The sequence below is a fragment of the Megalobrama amblycephala genome, linkage group LG24 (assembly GCF_018812025.1).
Source record: "Megalobrama amblycephala isolate DHTTF-2021 linkage group LG24, ASM1881202v1, whole genome shotgun sequence".
Classification (NCBI taxonomy): domain Eukaryota; kingdom Metazoa; phylum Chordata; class Actinopteri; order Cypriniformes; family Xenocyprididae; genus Megalobrama; species Megalobrama amblycephala.
In genome coordinates this window covers 11106183-11123814 of record NC_063067.1, presented here as the reverse complement: position 1 = coordinate 11123814, position 17632 = coordinate 11106183, and the positions used below count along the sequence as shown (strand labels likewise).

The window sequence follows — 17632 nt, the reverse complement described above, 5'->3', positions numbered from 1 at the left end:
CAAACAAAAATCTACTTTTCTTCAATGCAGAGTTTTTATTTTCATTAAAAAAAAAGTAAAAGTCAGTAATAAAATATAAACAGCTCAAATAAATGCAATAGAATAAATAGAGCTATGAAACTAAGTTTTTCGTGTTAACTGGCTTTTTATTCAGGTAAGAAATACTATGGAAATTAAAGTAATCAAATGTAAAATAACACATTGTGTTATTTTGCATTGGTTACTTTAATTTATGTAGTCTTTATTGCAAATAATTCTTACCATTAAAGTTATAAAACGTATTCAGTCAAGAGCAGAAAGTGATTTTCTTTGTCTTTTGTTCTTTGATTAACATGACAGACAGCAGCAGGAATATTGGACTGCTGTCCCTTTAAGAGTTCATGAACGGTGTTCAACGGACCCCTTAAAAGTTTGTAAACATTGCAACGTTTCTTGGTGGGCGGGGCTTAGCTGGAGGCAAAAAGAGACGCTGGACTCAATGTTGACAAGCGTAAACTAGCATGTTTTAGGAGGGATTTATTAAACATAGATGCAGAAGAAGGTTCAGAACTGTCCGAATATGTACAGTCACTGACTCTGCGGGACCGTGACAGCTATTTTTGTCAATTAACTTAAGTTTTGGATATTTCCTAGACAACATATGAATTACTTTCGGGTGGTTCGGGGCATTTTGTCAAGGTTTATTGTCTAATGTAACCTAACGCTGGGCTAACTATGATTATGGCTAGCAATGTGGATTATTTTAAGAGACCATTCAAAGGATGGCACACACATCTATCGTTGTATGTTTGTTTAACATTTAAGCTAGCTAGTGTGCTGAAAGTTGGCGACATTTCACCTATAAAACAGAAACTTGCTGATTTGTACTAGATAAAACCCAACACACCATTACATATGCATCGATTATTTTACCAGGGGTGTATTCCAGAAAGCAGGGTTAACTTACTGTCACATATACCCTGAACTCTCGGTTGATTAACCCAAACCTTGCTTACTCGAGGTATGCTGGTTCCAAAAATGCATCCGGGAATAAGTTCAGCCAACCCAGAGTATGTTCCCGGTTAACACACAAGACATTCTCAACAGAGCGACGAATCGATGATTCACCATGGAAACAGACGCTAAGAAAAAGCGCGCCATTCTACTTCATTCTTCTTCTTTTATTTAATGGCGATTTACATAACCTACTTGGTGCACATCACCACCTATTGGGTGGTTGTGCAATAATTTTTAATCTTAATATTGTTTGTTTGATGCTAATTATTTAATAAAATATCACATATATGATATGTATTTTATTATAGAAATTATAGCATAGAAAATGTCCTGTTATAAAGATTAAGTAGATCCATGTGTGCTATGACAATAAAATTCATATATTAGAATTGAATAAACATTTATATATTGTATAATATAACATTGTGTATATAACTGTAACTATATAACAAATTTAGATACATTAATATAACCATATTGATAATATAACACACATCTAAATTCCTCTTAAGCTAACTAACCCTTGAACATAACCTGCTCCGGAGCAGGTTATGTTCAGAGAGCAAGTTGCTATGGTTACTTACCCTAAAAGTTACCTCCGTTTTTGGAACCGAAAGTTGAGGTTATCCGCTTACTTACTCTTAAACATACCCAGGTATGTCACATAACCTGCTTTCTGGAATACCCCCCTGATATGAAGTGTGCACTGCAAACACGAGCATTATTTATGATCGTCTCCGTCCAGTCTGTACGCCGTATTGCTTTCAACCACAATTATCTTTTTGATTTCTGTGAAGGAATGTCTGCCGGGATCTGGTAAAACTTTAGTTTTGAACCAAAAGTCCTGTTCCTTCTATTCTGGCAGCCAAAAACACAACAAGACGACATTTTAAAGTCAAAACCTCAAACTTTTAGCGCGCCCGCTATTAGTTCTTATTTATGTTTTGCCTCCAGCTATAGCGGTGATGTCACAGTGACGTAGGCGATTAAGGGGTCTATACTGTTACACACGGCATGAGTTCACTCTCTTAGCTATTTAACGATTCAAAACTGACTGTGTTTATCTGTATACTCGGCAAGATTGCCTGTGCCGCTGGTTTTGACATACTTTTGTAAGTATTTGACAGTTTAAGCGCAGGAAGGCGCTTATTTTGGTACTTGTGACTCTGTTTGATTTCTGTCTCTGAGACTGAGCGTGGCTTGTTCGCTCCACTAATATAGATCAGTAGTGCGCGCGCTTTCGGTGTGAGCGCGAGACCTGCGGGAATGACTAAAATGTATGCGCAATACAAACACTACTTAACCGGAGCGAATGAGACGAGAGAGAGAGAGAGAGAGAGAGAGAGAGAGAGAGAGAGGAGGCGCCCGCGCGGGTGTGTGTCACTTCACCGTGACAGAGAAGAGAGCGAGAACGCTCAGCTGACGTTATTGCCTGATTCGCCGACCCAGTTTGTTTATTGGTTTCCATGGCTGCAATACGCGGTGTTTTCTGCCAACTGGCAACCTGTGATGTCGAAATACTATTGGATAAACTGCAGCACGAGGTTTCGCACAGACCAAAACAAAAACAGACATTCTGACAAGGAATGCACATTTTCAAAGTAGAATATTTGGCTGTAGCATTGTTTTTCTGAGAAACATGTAGGTGAACTTGGCATGTTTCTTAAATATCTGCAAACATATTGGGGTATTTTTATGCTTTATTAAAGTAAAAATCTTACATAGAGCCCCTTTAAAATAGCCCAGTATAGGTTGGAAATGAACATTTATTAATATGTTTATTAAATGAACATTTTTTTAGGGTCAGTGATGTGACGGGTCATTTTTTTCCCCCAAAGGTCTTAATAATAATAAAAAAACAAAGATATGACATCAAAAGTATATAAGGTAGTACAACTAGATCTCTTTTGTTGAATCCAAAAAGGTTTTAATTATATTTTGCTACATATAAAGGCATTTTAAAGGTTTTGAAGTGTCAAAAGGTCATTCGGTTTAACCGTCCAAAGGCCAATACAGTTCATTTCATTTGTGATTAAAATATCTTAAAATGTAATAAATGTATATATTTTTTTATTCTGGCATGATTTTATAACATCGTATATCAACATAGTGCAAAATGGTATTAAAATTACGTGTTGAAGTCATTGCTTTGTTATGAGAAAAATGAAATTTCGTTGATGTCATTCGGAGTAACCAATATAGAGGGACCATTTTAGATCAAGTTATGCGGTGACAGGATTTGCCATCATTCAGACACCTGCAAAGGGCCACGTGGTCGAGAAGCAAAGTAACTAACTCTCTTTTATATTTGAAAAATTCATGTTTTCACTTGCTCATACGCATGTCCCGAAATATTGGGTCATTCGGTACAACCGTTATAAAACATAGAAAATGTTGTAATATTTAAAAAACTTGTACTAAATATAAAATGTTTGATTGTCCTTTTGCTAGCTAGCTAGCTAGATATCAGTCTGTTAGTTTTAAAATATCGTCATTCAGTATAACCAAATGTGTCATTTGGTAAAACCAAAATTTTGGTTAAACCAAATGACTTTTTTGGTGACAAATTTTGCCCATCTTGTAAAAAATGACAAAAGCATTGTTAATTGATTATAAAAACCACATAATCTCATTGTTAACACTTATTAATTTTGAAGTTTTATTATTTTATATCTCCATTATGTTTTTTTTACACTTTTAAAAACCTTATTCATCATTGACCCATTAATAAGTTTAATAAATAGTTATTAAATAATAAACATTTATTAAATTTCTTATTGATAAATGTTCACCCTTTGATTATTACTGTTGCCTCTAGTAATAATGTGTCTGCTTTTTAATTTCCAATCTATTTTGGGTTCATTTTAAGCCAGCTATACAGTCATTTTTAAACAATAAAAACTCAATCACTGGGTTTGTCCATATTTAACCCAACGTGGGTTGTTTTTAACCCAGCATAGTGTATTACAATATTAATTCATATTTTTAATGTGCTTTTATTTTATTTATTTATATTTCAGTTTTAGTTTTATAAATTTTACTACTTCAGCTTAAACTTATTTATTTACCTTTGTAATTTTCATTGAAGTTTTTCATCTAATATTTGTTATTTTATTTCAACTTTATTTCATTTACCAATAACATACTGATCACTGTTAAATGTATTTCTTAGCAAATCTCAAAATTAATATTAATTTATTATTATTATTATATTATTATTTTTATATTATAATTTTATATTTTTGTGATGCCTAAATTCACTTGTAGCATTTAAAATAATTGATTTTTAGTTATTAGTGTTTTATTTTGAATTTATTTAGAAGAAAAAAAAAATGTTTTTATAGCTCATATTATCAGCCATAATATGAAAATAATTATCTGCTTATTTTATACTAGTTTCAATACTAAAGAAATGGACTGCAGGACACTTTCCCATAATCATGTCCAGGTCATATTAGAAAGAGAACTTTAATTGATCTGCTAATTTGACAAAGTTGAGATTGTCAAAAGAAAGCAAACTTCATCTTTCTTTTTTCTATGCACCTCATGTGGACACTAAAGAAGAGCAACCTCACAACACCCCCTACCCCCCGGTCACTGTTACCCGGGGCTCAAATATCTCTTACACATACACACACAAAAAGCAGGTGTAGGGGAGCAGCTGGTAAGATTAGTGTGTGTGTGTGTTGGTTGGTTTAGATGTTGTATGAGGACAATGATCTGAGTGGTTAATCATTCAGAGCAAGTAAAGAGCAAGAGTTTGTCACATCCACTGACTGCTCATCAAGGGCTCTCGGTTTATTCGGCTTCGCAACAATGAGAGAACCAGAGAAAACATCTCCTCTCCTCTTTCACTCAGATTACCACTGCCGCACACACGCGGCGGTCCTGACCCCCCTCTGCTAGTTGAGCAGCTGTAGATGTAGCTCCAGCGGTAATTGCGGTAGTGAGTGTTCAGGCTAACAGGAGCATGAGGAAGAGGGAGGGAAGGAGGGGGATGAGAGGACAGGGCAGAAGCTGATAAAAAGATGAATGCATTGGAACAGAGGGTTGGAGAAGGGGACATACGGATGTTTGCAGGGCAGCTAGTGGCCAGTGTGTTCTTTAGTGTACAAACACAATGTTCTCTTCTCTATGGGACTTCATTAAGAGGTCCTACAGGTGACAGAATATCTCACAGTAGAGTAAACTATTTTGCTATTAAGAAACTGTCAGTTGTGTTAGCTCATAAAACTAGCCGCTAAGATGTTAGGGCATTGGTAGAGCATTGCTATGCTGTTTCTAAGGTGGTATGAGTGGTTGCTACATGTGTTTTGGATCATTTCTTACTGGGAAAGTCAAAAACGCCCATGCCCATGTCTCTGTGGCTATGTTCACGCTACATTCCTTAAAACTAGCAGCTAAATGTAGGTTGCATAGAGTTGCTATGTAGTTGCTAGGGTGTAGTTAGTGTGATTCTATGCTTTTTTAAAAGCTATTTTGGGTGGTTGCTGGGGGGTTACTACTAGGAAATTCTAAGTTGTTGCTAGGTGGGTGTTACTTATGAGATGCTAGGCTGTTGGGAGAGCATTGCTATGCAGTTGCTAAGTTGCTAGGCTGTTTTTGGTAATTGCTTACTGTGTGACACTTAAAGTGTTGCTATGTAGTTGCTAAGGCTTTCTGAGTTAATGCAGCGTGTTGCTATGCTTTTTCTAAGGTGTTTTGGGCGGTTATTAGGATGTTGCTTACTGGCAGTGTCTTAAAGATGCCATGAAATCAAAATTGTATATTGGAAAATTGCAGTGTTTATTGTAAATTTTTATCCGTGCACATCATTTGTTTTTATTCATGTGCCCTCATAATCTTTAATCAAAATAACTTCCCCTCTCTCTCGCAACGACATCTCTCATCTTCTTTGATGATGTGTTTACTTGCATGAGGGCGGGACAACCTGTCACTCGCATGACATCACAGCAATAGCGTACCACAATGATCCAATCAATTCCAGATGTACAAAATCAAGTTCCGCTCCACATTTTTTTCTTGTTTGAGAAGCAGTTTCACTCAGATATACTGTATGTCACAACAGAGAAGAAAAGACTATCGGCAAATTGTTTAATGCTGACTGAATTTTTTAATGCTGCACCTGAATTTTGCAAAAATTTTGGCTAATCTGTGCTATGTGAACATAACTGTGAGTACTCGAATTTGTGGGTTATTTAAGATTTGGTGGATGAAGTTTTTAATAATAATTTTAATAATAAAATTTAATAATAAATAAATAACATTGTGTAAAAAGACTTTCCTGTGTTATGGTAGTCACCATCTGGGATATTTATCAGTGTCACTGTGCTGACATGCATAATTCAATATTATCATAACCACTGTGGGGAAAAGTTACTTTTAAAAGTAATGCGTTCCAATTTTATGCGTTATGTCACAAAAGTAACATAACGCATTTCTTTTCATAAAAAAGTAACTAATTGCATTACTTAGTTACTTTTTTATGAAAAGAAATGTTACTTTTGTGTTAGGCTAGGCTGGTTTTGCTCGTTTGCTTTTTAATAACAAAAAAAGTTACATTTTTAGCAAATGCAAAGGCCCTTTCACACCAAAAGTGGAAATGCAAAAGAAAATGCAAATCCATGCCTGTACAGTAGCTGTGCTGCCATTCTGGATCGCAAAAGAAGAAAGTTAAACACTCTTCAGCAATAAAAAAATGAAACAAAGGTAATATTTATTAAGTCATTTTTGCTTATTTGTGTGGTTGAATTGGATAATTGAAGGTCAACAGCAAAGACATTAATTAATAAATTGAGATTAAATACATAAAGTATATTTGTGTTATTTAACATATTTAACTATTGCAGGATTGTGTAATATTCTGAGTTTACATTTCACTGTTTTTATTCATTTTGAGGAATACTGAATCTGTTTTTGTTCAAGTGAGTTGAGTAAATGCTCACATTCAGTCAGTCAATAAATGGGAAAACAAAATAACTTGCATTACTTCTTTGAAAAAGTAACTTTTGTTGTAACATTAAAAGTAATGCATTACTTTACTAGTTACTTGAAGAAAGTAATCTGATTACGTAACTCGCTGTGCTTGTAATGCGTTACCCCCCCCAACACTGATCGTAACAATAAAAAAGCATTGTGACTTCAGTTGGAATACAGAGTGTGTCTAATTGTTAGAAAAGTAAGTACGGTTATGAGTTGCATGCCAAAGTTTATTACTTAGTGTTAGGGGTTTATTCAGAATACCATCCTGAAGTATGAGCATTAGCTTTAGCATGCACTGCTAATAAACTGATCTCATGACATTGACACTGAGGTTGTGTGTGGAACGAGAGATTAGTAGGGAGCACTGCGTCACACTCTATCATAGTGGAGCTAATTGATTTTAATAAAGTTGGTGTGAAGCTACTTTTGATATCTGCAAATAGAGTGACTCGTCCTGAATATTCATGGGCTATTCACAGGGATCAAGTCTAAGGCGCTTCACACAAAACCAAGCCTTTCATTCAGAGGACGGCCTATAATTTGGCCTCCCCAGGAGGCCAACCATATCTGTGGCCATAGATTCAGATGTGTAGCCATGAGCACAGATATGAGACTGAAAGAGTGATTATTTATGAATTAGAGAAAAGAGGAAGTGTCGTTCCACCACCCTGGAAGTCTAACAGAAACACATACACACAGCTGGAGGGAGCTAATGACAGACCAAAATGATTAGTTTCATTTATCACCCGTGAACAGAGAAATGAAATAAGTCTAACTAGACGGAGATTAATATTATGTGACAGAATACTGAATTTCACACTGGAGGTACTGAGTTCAAAAATAACTGATGCAGTGATAGCACTTTCGTACACTCTTAGTGACTGATATTTAGTGGCCAAGCATTATGTGTTTTTCAGTGCTGATGTTTCAGATATTTACAGAGTGGAGGGAGATAAAATTGAAGTTGATTAAGCTGAAGTATGTAAAAAAATTTTTTAAAGGTGCCCTCGAATGAAAAATTGAATTTATCTTGGCATAGTTAAATAACAAGAGTTCAGTACATGGAAATGACATACAGTGAGTCTCAAACTCCATTGTTTCCTCCTTCTTATATAAATCTCATTTGTTTAAAAGACCTCCGAAGAACAGGCGAATCTCAACATAACGTTACGTAACAGTCGGGGTGTACGCCCCCAATATTTGCATATGCCAGCCCACGTTTCCAACATTATAAAAGGCATTAGACAAGGGCAGCCAGTATTAACGTCTGGATGTGCACAACCAAATCATCAGACTAGGTAAGCAAGAACAATAGCGAAAAATGGCAGATGGAGCAATAATAACTGACATGATCCATGATAACATGATATTTTTAGTGATATTTGTAAACTGTCTTTCTAAATGTTTCGTTAGCATGTTGCTAATGTACTGTTAAATGTGGTTAAAGTTACCATCGTTTCTTACTGTATTCACGGAGACAAGAGAGCCGTCGCTATTTTCATTTTTAAACACTTGCAGTCTGTATAATGCATAAACACAACTTCATTCTTTATAAATCTCTCCAACAGTGTGTAATGTTAGCTTTAGCCACGGAGCACTATCAAACTCATTCAGAATCAGAAGTAAACAATATAACCGTATACAATACTCACATAATCCGATGCATGCATGCCGCATGCATGACAAACACTTTGTAAAGATCCATTTTGAGGGTTATATTAGCTGTGTAAACTTTGTTAAGGCACTGTTCAAGGCAAGCGCGAGCTCTGTGGGCGTGGACCACGGGATTTAAAGGGGCCGCAGCATAAAATCGGCGCGTTTATAATGATGCCCCAAAATAGGCAGTTAAAAAAATTAATAAAAAAAAATCTATGGGGTATTTTGAGCTGAAACTTCACAGACACATTCGGGGGACACCTTAGACTTATATTACATCTTTTAAAAACATAATCTAGGGCACCTTTAAACATAATTGCCGGTTTCTGTCTCAGGAAAAAGGTAAGTCTAAAGAGAGAAAGTTTAAAATAATGGAGTGTCTTTTTACACTATGTGTAAATAGCCTGTCTTGTTGGCAAAGGCTATTTATACTAACTCCGCCCACCAATGTCTGGTTGAGCCACACAAGATTAAAAAAAAGAGACATGCCACTTAGCGCCTACAGTGGCGTAAGTCATCGGGAGTATGGCGCATGGAAGTAGCTTTTGACGCGATCGAGTTCGAATCCACCTTTTGCCGAACTCGCTCTTTTCCCTTTTCCCATCACAAACAAATCAGATCGGAAAGGCATTTATCTTAAATAAAAATGAAGAAAATATTTGAAAAGTGGAAGTAAAGTGCCTAACGAGTGTTTAATAATAAAGTATTTATCGGGTAGGGTTAGAGGTGGGTGTAGGGAGGGCTTTATTGTCCCAATAATGTGGCATCCATTTAATAATTTTAATAAATATAATCATTTACACTCTGTTATTATTGCATCCTGTTAATGTACTGAGGTGCAGATAGTGTCTGCCACTATTTATAAGTATAAATAACAACTATTTGCACTTTTTGCAAAGAACTGCTACTTAGTGTAAATAGGATGTATTGCTAAGAAAATATGCTATTTACACTTAGTGTAAATAGCATCTAATTGCACTTTGTGCAAATAGCCGCTGCCTTAAAATAAAAACAAATAATGCCACATTGTAAGATATAAAGTCACACTGAAGGATAAAAATTTGCAAAAAGTCTCGCAGTGTGACTTTTTGTCTCATAAGACTATATTTATTGTATATGAAGTCTCATTTGTGAGATCTGAATCGATTTAGTTATTTTGCAGTATCGTTTGGTGCCACTAGTGGTGCCAAGATGTACTCTAACGTCTAGTGTATGAATGTTACAAGGATATTTTGTCATCCAATGTTGGAGTCTGATAATATCCGCTATGTAAGGAAAGCTGCAACTGTTCAGTGCACGAAGCATTTTATTTAATGCCATCATCTGGGTATTTGAAGTGCACTTTTTATTTTTGCGAATTGTCAGTATAAGTACACTACTCAACCTATACTAAACAATGGCAAAGAATACTGCACAAGTATGTGAATTGGGCCACACCTCGTCATTTGACTTGGCAAAGTACATTGACACGGCTGTTGTGGATTTTGGAAATGACACAAAGAGCTAATATTTCTGTTAGTCATTGGCCAGTGCTGATCTGAAACGGCTCAAATATTGATCGTTTTCTGGCCTGGTTTCTTATTCACGGCTGCATCACTGGTGAGAATACAAGAGCTAACAATATACCAGCAGTCACTCATCCTCATTTCCACTGTCAGCATCTCACTGCGTCTGCACACACACTATAGTAACTGCAGGACAGCCTGTGAGGTGAGTGGCTGCGTATTCTGGTCTCCCTGCATTCCTGCGGTTGCCATGGTGAAGAATCTCTGTGCTCTAGAGCAGGATAAATTAACAATGTTTTAATTGGCTCAGGGCTCTGAGTTACAGTGCACCTTATCGCTACACTGTCATTTGCAGTGCATTATCATACACTCTGCATATGCATTCACTCAGGTGTGCAATGTTTAAGGCCCTTATAAATCCCAATGGAGTAGTGTAACCCCAAGTGTGTGTCCAATCTTATTTCCAACTCAGAATCACAGCTCAAGCCCAGAGTGCCAATACGGCCAAAACATACAACGTAAGTGCTCTTCACCAATAGAATGCACAGTACTCCATTGAGCAAACTAATTATGCACTTTACCTAGGAAAAAGATGACTGAGGCACAAGGAGAGGGGAAAAAGGAGGGATGGAGACAGGAACAAGGGAAAGAAGAGAAAAAAGAAAGTTGAGGGTATATAGGTGAAAAGTCATATGGGACTGAGAGAGGGCAGATCAAGAGATTTCTGCCCTGTTCTTTGAGCTAGTGAGATGCTCTGGTGCATACAGGGCTGTCTTCTAAAGGTGCGGTCAAATTTACCGTTGCTCAGTGAAATTTTGCTAGCAAAATCCAGTCATTCCGAATCAGAACCTGTGTGATCCTATGAAAAAGTTCTCTATGCGGACCAGCAGAAAGCAATAATAACAAAAATCACAATGTGAACTACCATTCAAAAGTTTGGGGATTTTTAAAAATCTTTTTGAAATAAGTCTCTGATACTCAACAAGGCTGTCCTTAAAATATATAGTCTTCATTTATATAGAATATAGTAATTGAAGACGCCCTTTGAAGCTAAACGGAGACATTTATGTTCTAAGTCACTGGATTAATGAAACCTGAAAATGAATTTGATGTGAACAGTAAGTCTACATAATATTCACATATGCAGTTCATAGGGGACATGCATACATAGCAGTTTACAGCATGAAATAATATTTAAACCTACAACATTTTACATAGATAACAGCCTTTTTAAACATTTATCTCACAATTCTGACTTTTTGTTTTTTTTGCATTTGCGTGTTTATATCTCCCAGTTCAGACTTTATAATTTGCAATTGTGCTATTCTGAAGGAAAAATGTCAGAATTTTGGGATATAAACTCGCAATTTTGAGAAAAAAGACGAGTATATCTCACAATTCTGTTTTTCCTTTTAAACTTGGATTTGCGGGAAAAAAAAGTCAGAATTGTGATATATATAAATTCGAAATTTTTAATTCTTTTATTCTGTGGCTTCCACACACTGCTATTGCAGAACTGTCATTTTCTGCCACCAGGTTGGCTCCGCCCACAAAAACATCATCGCTGTTTGCAAACACAAAATAGGTCTATATAAAATTTTGTGTAAGGAACGCATGTGAGGTGAAACATTTCCCTGTACAGATTTTGCATCAAGCTGCTTAAATCTTTTGTAACATTATAAATGTCTTTCTATCACATTTGATCAATTTAATATGTCCTTGCTAAATAAAAATATTATTTAATAATAAAAAAAAAAAATCTTACTGACCTCAAACCTTTGAATGATAGTGTATATCCTTTAGAGATTGGCGTTAGCATGTTGCTGAGCTAATGGCGTGATACTCTAATAAGCATAACTAAAACACGAATATTGGGTAAAATAGATTTTTTTTGTTGGTACTTTCCAATAAAAAAAACAACAACATTTTTTTCTACTTCATCTGTGATCTTTGGAGTTTGCTGCAATGCATTCTGGGATGCATGCTGCCTTAGAAATTGGCCAAAAGAAAGTATCCTTGGAGGCCACATAATAAAGTTTATTAATTTCTGGAATGGTCTTCATGTCGGGAGCTTGCCAACAATGCCCTAAAATGCTGCCTCGGTAGGATGTTAACAAGGTTTTGGAACCAAGCAGATGTGTTGGGGGTCCTTCCCTCTTGTTAGTCTTATGAACACACACAGACTCCATCATTTAGCCATCAGTTTGTTTATCTGCGCAGCCATTTGCCAAGATTAGCCCATAAACTGTGACCGCCTGTCACAATTAGCACTAACCCAGTCAAACTCATTCCACTCCCACTCGATCCTGTCCATCTCGCCGCTACAGATAAAACCCTCTTCACACCCCCATGCCGCACATTACCTCTCGTCTTCATAATTATATTTTGTCCCGTTTTCTAAAATATCCTTAAAACTATAGATTTACTTGAGAAGCAAATCTGTTCTCTGGATGTGTGCCAAAACATTCAGCACTCGTCCTGGAGAGGGTACGACCCCGAAACAGTCAAACAGACAATCTTCAGTACCATAAATGTTTGCGTCGCTATCAGCAGGTTTTCCACCCTGAATTTACCGTGCCGAGCTCGGCGTGTGGTGCAGGTGTGTGTAAGAACTTTGTGAATTTCAGCGGTTTTGTCATTATTGTTTGTTTGGATGTCTGTATATCAGTGGGGGGTCGGTGTCTGTCTCTTCCTTTTGGCTGAGCACACATGTCTGAAGGGCTTCTCCCCTCCACTGAACTCTTCCACCATCCCTCCATCCCTCGTTTCCAGAGAGGCGGAGACGTGGGGGAGCTGCCGTTGCCGCTGCTGTTGCCTCTCCTGCTCCGACCCAGCTTGTCTCCTAGCAACAGGGCTGTTTGGTCCGGGACCTGGGAGTGGAAGCAAGAGAGAAACAGAGTAGCAGAAAGGAGAGAGTGTTGAGGGAGAGATTAAAAGGAAAAGAGGGAAAGCTGTAATTATCCGGTGCTGCTGGAAGGAACAAGCGCCTGGAAGAGCACAGGAGTGAGGGAGAAAGACAGTGAGGTTCTGGGTTAGAGGTGCTAGTGCTCGTAGAGGGGGGTATGTGAGAAATCAAGGGAATGGGGGAGGTATGGCAGCAGGGCTGGAGGAAGAAAAAGTGTGAGGCTTTAAAAACAGCACAAGCATCCGCTTATAGAGGTGGAAGTGGAGTGAAGGGATAATTCCCCTTGCTCATTTTGTTCATCTGTTCATTTCGTGCAGTTTTTTGTTGTCTAAAATGGTGCCTTCCTTCCTGGTCAGTCAGTGGAAATTGAGTAGTGTCCTAATACAGCTTAAAAAAAAGTGAACGAAAACAGCATTACAATCATGGAAATTATTATATAATAATAATAAAACATGGAAACTGCCCAACAATAAGCAAGTGAACCTTTTTTATATTTTCTTTATTTTATATTGATATTAAATTTGGCATGAAAGCAGATGAGCACTAAATACTGTTTGATTGTACACACTGTTTTTTGATATCAACATAATGTATGCAAAGTATTTTCACCCTTTTAAAAGTTGAACATTATTTCTAGTTTTTTGAGCCTATCAGTTAGCCCAAAAATGAAAATTATGTCATTAATGACTCACCCTCATGTCGTTCCAAACCCGTAAGACCTCCGTTCATCTTTGGAACACAGTTTAAGATATTTTAGATTTAGTCCGAGAGCTTTCTGTCCTTCCTTTGAAAATGTATGTACGGTAGACTGTCCATGTCCAGAAAGGTAATAAAAACATCATCAAAGTAGTCCATGTGACATCAGAGGGTCAGTTAGAATTTGTTGAAGCATCGAAAATACATTTTGGTCCAAAAATAACAAAAACTACGACTTTATTCAGCATTGTATTGTCTTCTGGAATCCTTTCCATTGAATTGATTCCATTGAATCCTTTCATCTGTCGGCATTGGTAATGAACTTTTACGTCGCCGTGGTTGTTTTTGGCGATTAGGACATCCGTGACATTTTGAAGCATCGAAAATACATTTTGGTCAAAAAATAACAAAAACTACGACTTTATTCAGCATTGTATTCTCTTCCGGGTCTGTTGTCAATCCGTGTTCACGACTCCGCTTCTTCTTCTTCTTCTTTCCTGTTTTACGGCGGTTGGCATCCAGCTTATTGGTGCATTACCGCCCCCTTCTGCTCCGGAGTGTGGTTCACGACTCCGCAGTGACGCTGCTGATGTAAGACGCTGCTCACGTGTTATCCGGTGCGCCCGAGCTCCGTTTACAGTCTGAGGGAGACACGCTGTATTCAAGCTATTCTACATTGTTTGTATTTTGGTATTGCTATATTTTTTAAAATGGTGCGTAAGTGTGCATGTCGTGGATGTCCTAATCGCCAAAAACATAAAAGTGCATTACCAGTGCCGACAGATGAAAGGATTCAATGGAATCAATTCAATGGAAAGGATTCCGGAAGAGAATACAATGCTGATTAAAGTCGTAGTTTTTGTTATTTTTGGACCAAAATGTATTTTCGATGCTTCAAAAAATTCTAACTAACCCACTGATGTCACATGGACTACTTTGATGATGTTTTTATTACCTTTCTGGACATGGACAGTATACCGTACATACATTTTCAATGGAGGGACAGAAAGCTCTCTGACTAAATCTAAAATATCTTAATCTGTGTTCTAAAAACAGTTTCAAAAACACGGTTTGAAATTAACTACCTTTTAACCAATCACGTCCACATGCCGGTGGGCTTTAGCATATCACTAAATAGTTAGTTCACCCAAAAAATAAACTATATGCCTTTTTCCACTGACATTCTGAGTTGTTCAAAGCATTTGTAAGGATACTGATTGTTAGAAGGCAGCTGTCTGACTCTGACATGGCGAATGAGAACAGGGTATAACATTAGCAACACATTATTAGCTGTTTGATAACATAGTCAAGCACAAGGCTAATCATATTAATTACCATTATGTGTGCGATGTTGTAAAGAGCGATACCATTGTGCAGCGTTTTCCTTAGTAAGTTGACCGAGTGGATCTCTGAGCTCATGCGAGTGGAGGCGGGTCTTATTAGCATATTCATAAATCCAAGTATACTAAATGAAGCAAGGGTGGAGAGCTACATTCAAGCTATTTTAAGGCATGAACAAATTTTTTCACAGGAAATTTTTTTTAAATATGTTGTTCTGGCATTCAAAGATGAGTTTTTAGGGATGAAATGATTGACTAGAGGGGGACTTCAAATAACTGTAGAGTTTAATTATTGGTTGACAAGATGAAAAATGGACATTTATAAACTAATTTACTACTTTCAAAGACACCATCAGACACCATTTCTGCTCTTCCAACTAAACGCTGCAGAGGATTGTAGGTTTTTCACAGGCAGTGACGGATGCATTGCTGCCTTTAAAAATCCACTAAATGAAGGCAACTCAGTGGACTGGATGTTAGACGAACCTAAAATAGGATGTGCCATGATGCATTGGCCACCTAGATTTCAGATTGCCTTTAATTTATATCCGTGCATGTGCATTCTGAGCACAAGATGCCATGCTGCAGTGGCACAAAGAAAATGCTAATGTCGGGCTGCGAGTGTGTGTGCAGGACAGCCTGGTTTTACCCTCTCAGGGTTCGGTGACTTTGACCCCGTGTAGGCGTTGGGGGAAGGGGGATCTCTCTCTATCCTGTCCTCTCTGCCTTGAGGTGCACCCTGTGTGTGTGTACAGGCATGCGTGAGTGTCCTGTCTGCCATGCCTGAAGGTACTGCGCTGACCCCCTCCCTCCTGTGTCCCACATTGGCGCGTGTGGTTGGGCTGCTGCTGTCACACACACTATCGTCCCAGGCCGCTGATGTGCCCCGCAACGCTGGGAAAAGGGGGGTGGGGGGGGGTTGAAGGCTGGGCGGCATCAGGCTACAACAGCATGAATTTCTAACAAACACACACACGCATTGGCAGAGCCTGCACACGTGTCCTATCTCCTGAAGTTAATGTAGTGGAGTGGAATCCAGCAGTAAACATGTGTGAGCGCATGTCACATTATTGCAGCGGCTCGTTGCATGTCAGAACGCACCCCGCGCCCACGTCGGTAGCTTCATGTTTAGTGCAGAACTGTTGTTACACCGTAACATGATGATTTGCAGGTGGAATATAAGGCTATGTCTACATTAATCCAGATACATTTTAAAACAGTGTTTTCGTTTCAAAACATCTCTGTCCACATTAGCATTTTAAATTGTTAGCAAGTTTCTTGTGTTCATTGAAACCTGCTTAAATCATCTTACACTTTAATATCGAACTGTTGGTTTAGCTTAAAAAAGTAAGTTACCTGATTACCTTAAATTTTTGAGTTCATTGAAATAAAAAATTTGACTTAATAGCATGAAAGTGATTGGTTTAATCAACGGAAACTCAAAATATTATGTCATCTGAACCACATTAATTTATTTAAGTTGATACAACAATGCGAAAAGAGCATTTGCAGATTTATACACTTTGGAGTGCATATTTAAAAAGCTAAATTTTCACTGGACAAAAATGCTGTCTCAGTATGGACCAAAATGTAGAGAAAAACTTATATTTTCAACTGTGTCCAGATGTAGCTTAAGTTATAATTAACGCTAAAATGAATGGTGAGATGCTGCATCGCTGATACACCCTTGCTGCCATGGTAACCTGTGGCCCTGTACCGGGGGGTGAAGGGGTCTGAGTGGGGGATGTGATGAAGGTGAAGAACTGAGGATGCAGCAGAGCATCACTGCATGTTACACAGGTGATGAAAGTAAAGGAAGATACGGATGTTGATTTGAGTTAGTAACAAGATTGGCCCTCCGGTGGGAGCTGGATCCCCAAACTACCTTTTACTGCTCCGTAAACCTGATGCTGAAAAAACTGCACGAGTGAAATATGCTCCTCGTTACTTTGGAGGGTAACACTTTAGTTTAGGGTTCAATTCTCACTATTAACTAGTTGCTAATTAGCATGAATATTATTAGGATATTGGCTGTTTATTAGTACTTATAAAGCACATATTAATGCCCTTTTCTCCATGACCATATTCTACATCCCATAATCCTACCCAATACCTAAACTTAACAACTACCTTAGCAGTAATTAGGAGTTTAAGGCAAAAGTAATAGTTAATAGTGAGAATTGGACCCTAATCTGAAGTGTGACCGCATGGAGGTTCATGGTCATATTTATTATACAAAAGTACTGCGTTATTACAATAAATGTATATAATGGAAAATGTTTTTGTGATTATAATGAAGTACCTTGCAGTATCATCGTATTACCATCTGATGAAATCACTGAACCATGGGACTGATATTGTACTTTATCTTCATATTTTTATATATTTACAATCTTATGTTGTAAATAAAAATTGTTCTTAAAGTTGCGATGAAATGGTGGTAGCAACAGATGTTTTCTTCCATATTGTGATGTACATCCGAGTGAACCAGATTATGGAAAAAGAAAAAATGTGGAGTGGGACTTGATTCTGTCCATCGGTTATTGACTGGA

At 37.5% G+C, this 17632-nt stretch overlaps 1 protein-coding gene across 2 annotated transcripts in view; it reads left to right on the top strand.

Annotated features, from left to right (window-relative positions):
• nol4lb (nucleolar protein 4-like b) overlaps nucleotides 1-17632 on the top strand; it is a 122512-nt gene that overhangs the window by 9035 nt on the left and 95845 nt on the right. The gene's annotated exons all lie outside the window — the stretch shown is intronic.